General features: G+C 37.2%; 1 long non-coding RNA gene across 1 annotated transcript; it reads right to left on the bottom strand.

Annotated features, from left to right (window-relative positions):
- Positions 1 to 611: 611 nt before the first annotated feature.
- LOC141900535 (uncharacterized) lies at positions 612 to 5,893 on the bottom strand. Its single transcript, XR_012618714.1, has 3 exons — positions 5,824 to 5,893; positions 4,416 to 4,578; positions 612 to 1,131 (listed from the first exon to the last, which is right to left on the bottom strand). It is a non-coding gene; the product is annotated as an uncharacterized LOC141900535 (long non-coding RNA).
- Positions 5,894 to 6,531: the final 638 nt, after the last annotated feature.

Raw genomic sequence — 6,531 nt, 5'->3', positions numbered from 1 at the left:
CTAAATCTGTATACAAGACGAGTCGACTTAAAATTCAGTTCAGAATTGAAATAACTAAACTATATATACACACATTACATTTCATTTACACATTACATTTCCCGCAACTTTAAACCGAACTATATCGTTTAATCAAATGAATTATTTTAATTATAAATCCAACGAAAAAGGGTAACTACTTAAACGCCAACAAATTAAGGGGTCTGCCCTACGGATTAAATCGTACTTTCATTGCACGATCGCTTTAAGTTGATTCGAGGCGAACGCATTTACTAATTGGTCGGTCTGATTCACCTTTCCCGGTTTTTACTTTGACGCGACGGACTAACCCATCAGCTCCGGGGAACACTGCCAGGATACGCGCCATTGGCCATTCACAGCGATGGACTCTATCATCCAGGATTAACACCAGGTCGCCTACAGAAATATTATCTTTAACATCGTGCGTGCGTGCGTGCGTGTATATATATATATATATATATATATATATATATATATATATATATATATATATATATATATATATATATATATACGTACGTACGTACGTACATACATACATACATATATAGACAAAGAGACTTATTCAAGTAATCAGAGATGATACAAACTAAGGCAAATTAACGTTACGCAGTTACACGCCAAAATAGATTAAAGGGAAACAAACCAAAGGGTAATAAGCATAAGCAAAATAAACTGCTCTCTCAAAGTTAAATTTTCAGACTTTTTCCTTATCATTGTGGGATTCTATCTACATTCCTCTGGAAAGTGAGCTATTTGGATATTCATCAGTATAATATCTTCTGCTCGTCTCATCTCTTGCCCTGTAATTCAACTGTTATTCGCAGAATGTTTTTCGCCATTGGTGGACCTTCGTAAGAATATCTTGTATCTACAAAACCAGACTATGGCTTTCCTTAAACGATGCCATGATGAACATCTCTCAAATGTTCGTATGATAGTATGTCAGTACTGAAATACATTAAGAACGAGGATAAGCGTTTCAAGACATTTGTAGCAAATAAAATCACTACAATACGCGATCATTCCTCATCGGACCAATGGCTATTCTGCCCAGGTGCGATGAATCCTACTGATGCAGCTTCACGTTCACAGACCGTAGCGCAGTTTCTGAAAACAGAAACGATGCAGATTCTGATTGCGACACATCAATCCCGTATTATGGAATTTTCAAATTACAAAGCAGCCTACGAATTCGCTGAAGAAATATCATCAAACATGGAATTGAAAGCAAGATATATCTTCAAATTATGGTCTAGACGGGCGAAGCAGAAATCATGAATTCCAATGATTGGAGTTCTGGTGAATTTAAGATTGGCTGCTGATTCCCATCATGACTGTGATGCACCTAAAAAAGCTATAAGATTGTACACTGTAACTGAGGCTAAACAACAATGATGCCTTGTTTCTCCACCTTCTCTACCCACCAAAGTGACCGAGCAGGCAGATGTTTTCTTATTTATAAAGAAAATACAGATTTGTGGAAACTCTGCACCCGGCAGGCAGGATTTTATCGTTATCAAAAACAAATTTTTGCAACTTTTTTGAATAAAAAAAGATTGAAATTTTCAAATATAGATATAAAATGGCAGGGAAAGACTCGAGTTATGGCTTACTGACTGCATATTAATGTTTTCAAATGATATATTGTCACCGGTACCAAATAACAAGAAAAAACTATAAGTGAATTTAGTCACGGAGACAGGATGGGCATTCCCCCTCGTTTAACTGTATTTCTATTTCATGCAAATATATGTACATGTACGAGGTAAAATGGTTCGACTCGAAAATAACCTAACACTCAACTCCTTCCGCGCCTCCAAGCGTGAGAACGAAGCTCCAACATACATGGCAAACCAAAGTTTTTTTCTAAAATGAAATGCTTTAAACGGGAAACCAGGGCCCGTGTATGGACTCAACAGCATCATGTTCAAATCAATCAGTTCAATTCAATCACCGTGAACATCAACAGCCTTGAAACTTCACTAGCGCTACTGCCTCGTGAACCGTTGAAAAGCTGTGATTGGTCGATTGAATACGGCGCTCGAGGCGAACAATCCGTCCTACCTGACGCACATGCGATTTCGTCGGCCTATAATTTTTTTTAATATCTTACTTTATTTGTTAGTGGAAAGCTCCATTACATCTACATCGCACCCACTGGAGTCAGGTGGGGGACTGAATAGTTGTTATAAACTAAAATCGCCCGACGAAATCGCGCATTGTGCCCTCGCTTTAAGTCTTTTCTTTACCGAGCGAGGATTCCGTTGATTGGTGCGCGTGTTGCTCCGATGAATTTCTCCCAATTCATGTACAATTCAGCTCAAATTAAGATTTATATTCACCCGTCAGGCCAGATTTTATTTTCGGATTTATTTCACACCTGCTTTTCGAAGGGACCAGGCTTCCCGGACTTGATTTTTTGACGCCTTATTATAAAACGTTACCATTATGAAACCTTAACAATGTTAACCATTCAGCGTCATTTTACGTAACCGTGAATCGATGTGCAAAACGTTACAGGTCTATGTGTACACAAACAAGCTATTTGGCAAAGTTGTATTGACAAAGATGTAGAATGTCTTCCTGTGATTATACAATGAGCCATATTTGAACGTCGAAATGTTATATTGCATTGAATATCATGAGAAGACGTATTGTAATAGTAATGGATGTATGATTATATCAGAAGCGGTAGGCATAAATAGAAATGATAAGTAAATCGGATTATTCGATAAAAATCGTAATGTAAAAATGTGTAAACATGTGATTTCAATATTCAAATGTTTTAGAAAATGTGTTCGATATTAGAGGTATGCAGGTTTCATGGGATCATCCCGATTATCCAATCTATAATAGCATAGCTTTCCAATACGGCTCCGCATCCCCTAATGGCATTTGTATCAGGGGACAATTCAATTCAATCTTTATTGGTCCGATTCCCAAATCCAATAAAGTTACAAATTTTAAAATAAGAATATAGCTGCAAAGCAGCGATGACGGGTTTTCTGTAAAGCCATTCAGAATGATGGGAATTGTAGTAAATTGAAATATCGATACATAGAATAAAACGCATTGACAGATTCGAACCTAATATGCAACCACTGTGTAAACGTCAAATATGATTCAGCTTTGAAACCGAACATACGTGGACGTACAATCACAAATATTAATATATTTGACCAGGCACTTATTTTGGCATTCAAACATCATGATACTGTATTATCACCATCCTTAAAAATGGATCTGTCCTATTAAGAACTCATCTTAAGCACCTGCTGAGCCGATAGATTGAGTGAATTCACAAATAAGAACGTATTATGATTTAGAATAGATTAGATTTAAGAAGTTAATGTTTTTATTGAAATATTTGAATAAATACATATATCGTAGTGTAGATTCAATCAATAAATTATGAATTGATTTGGTCTGGGTTTCCGGCTGATGTTGATTTTGGCTTTTATGGATTACAAATTCTACAGTGATAAACAATTGATACCTGCAACATGTGTGTAAATCAAACCTATTCCACTAGTTGCGTGTGTTCTGAGTTATTAGAACTAGGGGTCCAGGGACACCATGCCCACTTGGGAAGTGGTTCCAAATGCTCAACAATCTAACAATTCAGGTATCAAAGGTATAAAACATCCCTTTTCAAAGAATACCCATCACAAATTGCAATGAGAAATTGCAAACTCAGAATTCGGGCCAAAATTCACTAAAAAAGGTCATAGGACGGCCATCTTGAGTCCGTATCCCAATTTTTGTTATGCCGATGAGCCCAGGGGCATTCACATATATCCGAAAGATCAAGGTAATTGATCAAAGCATCTTCAAAATTTCCCTCAAAAAGTTCAAAAATGTGTAAAAAGTGTTGATTTTGGCGAACAACAATGGCTGCCAGTCGGCCATCTTGATTCTGACAGGGCCAGTTTTTGAGCTGAAGATGTGTCTAGGGTAGATACATGTGTAACCCAAATATCAAGACATTACATTGAAGCGTCTTCAGAACTTCCTAAAATAACTGATTTCCGTCTACGGACGGACGACGGACGAAAAGTGAACGCAATAGCCCGCTGGGACTAAAGTCCCAAGTGGGCTAAAAATAATGTTCATTTAGTCATAGAAATTCATTGCCTTTTTGGAGTTTCTGTAATGATATTTGTTCTGCCCTAATTTTTATTACTGTATGAACCAATGATATGCTTTGTAAATATGATGTAATAAAATAAATTTGAATTAAATTTGAACATGAGAATCAAGCATAACTTGTGTTTTTTCAACTTGTCTTACTTGTCTTTTGTTAACAGTTCCAGAGTTTCAATTACAATCAAATCCAAATTGGCTAAAAAGTACATAGGACTAAATGAAATGAACAGTTAGTTACTGCAAACCTATTCCAGTGTTGTCGATCGTGTTGAATCACTTTCCTTGAGTTGAAAGAATCAGATCTTCTATGGTACAACATCGGTCGAAGAGAGATATCTTGGTGTTGACTGTCCTTGACCATCTAACTTCATGCGTTTGACAATGGAATCAGCATCATACCCATTTGAACTGCAAAATATTCATACAACATGAAAACCTACAGTACATGTATACAGTATTAATCAAACTTTCACCGATGTTGGATATTTGAATGAACATTAGGTTTATTTCAGTACTCTAAAGCAGGAAATAATAAGCCCAATCAATAGGCCCTATTCCCATTGGAACAATTATATAATGCGTACAGCTGTACCGTACACTTATCAGTCAAGAATGGAGAAATCGGTATACCAAACTTACGAACAGCAAAATGTACAGGCCTACAATGATTTCTGGTAATACAAGCCGTGACCACATGAACGGTTTGGTTTGACTATTAATGTCAGCAGGTCAGAGAAGGCCTGGCCAAACTTAATCACATGGCTCAAATCAATTAGCCTTTCTGCGTGTGAATATTTCACTGTATTGTTTTAAAAATAGGCCTATTGAGTGAATTAGTACATAGACTGAATTAGACTTTAGGCTAGTCCTGACCAAATCCTATCCATATTATAATGGCACCAGTTATAGTAACATCACTGTAGGGCCGACGAGAGGGAAAAAGTTGTGTTTGTGGTACATAGGCATGGTAGGCTTGTCGTACTCACTTAATACTTAAAACGCTGTTGTTACCTGTACGTGACTGTACGGTGATTTCTACAGGTTAGCCATATGTGAGTACGTTGACGCTCAGACTTGCAATATTGGGATTCGAAACCAAACGAAAAAAAAATCCAGTAGTAGTCCAGTGATTTACCCACTGTGCCACAGAACGTAACTGGTGGGTGGATGAAATTTGATTTACAAATAGCCTAGCCTCACCTAACCCAAACTCTATTCTTTTACGCATGCGCGTTTGCTGATTATAGGAACTCACATACAGCGTTTTTAGGGAACTCACGTACGGTTAACCTGTGGATATCACCGTACAGTCACGTACGTGTTACAATTTCGTACTTAAAATGGTATTGGCTACTAGGAACTCACTCATATGGCATTATATACTTAGTAGGGACCTCACGTACGCGGTTAACCTGTGGAGATCACCGTACAGTCACGTGCGGTTAACAACTACGTACTTAAAATGGTATTGGCTTCTATATAATAGGCCTATAGACAAATAAATACCGGTAGGCTTTCTTATAATCTTAGCTTCCACACTTCACAACCGAACCAACTGACCAACCAGTATATTTAGTCCCAGTACGCACCAACCGGCACAGGCCTAACACTGTTTGTCAACTGTGTGTACCGTTGTAGGCTATCGATAATCACCTGATACTTTTCTGTCGTTTGTTTTCTCTCTGAGACGAAGACGAACGTAATTCTAGTAGCCTTCCGCGACTCAACGACCTTGATTTAAACTTGATCAATTCAAAGTCTGTTTATTGCATAATGGTGCGGTTTCTGACATTTTCTCAATTTCCGGAATCATTTAGAAATTTCCGGAAAAATCTAAGGAGGGGTCTTACAATTTAAACAAATAATTCCAGAATTTTCCGGAAAATTCTAGAAATCTCATTATCGCAGGGGGGGGGTCACTTGGAATTCCGGAAAATAAATTCCGGATTTTTCTGGAAATTTCCGGAAATCTCATTACAAAAATCGTGGTGTTAAAATTTAAACAAATAATTCCAGAAATTTCCGGAAAATTCTAGAAATCTCATTATCGCAGGGGGGGGGGTCAAATGGAATTCCGGAAAATAAATTCCGGATTTTTCTGGAAATTTCCGGAAATCTCATTCCAAAAATCGTGTACAGTGAATAATGTTATAAGGATTTTGATCCGTTACCACGGAAATTAACTAATTTATTTAGGGAACAGTCATTTGTTGCGTAGTAACACAACGACTTTTATCATCAAACATAAAAAGCTGATCCCATTCAATCATTTCAACATGGAATCTAGATTAGCTTATTTAAATAAATGTTGGGAGAAAGAAATACGCTGGAATGTTTTCCCAACGAAGCTGGAAGAGGTAA

The sequence above is a fragment of the Tubulanus polymorphus genome, chromosome 2 (assembly GCF_964204645.1).
Source record: "Tubulanus polymorphus chromosome 2, tnTubPoly1.2, whole genome shotgun sequence".
Classification (NCBI taxonomy): Eukaryota; Metazoa; Nemertea; class Palaeonemertea; order Tubulaniformes; family Tubulanidae; genus Tubulanus; species Tubulanus polymorphus.
Note: the sequence above shows the minus strand (reverse complement) of the source record. Positions and strands in the feature narration are given on the sequence as shown.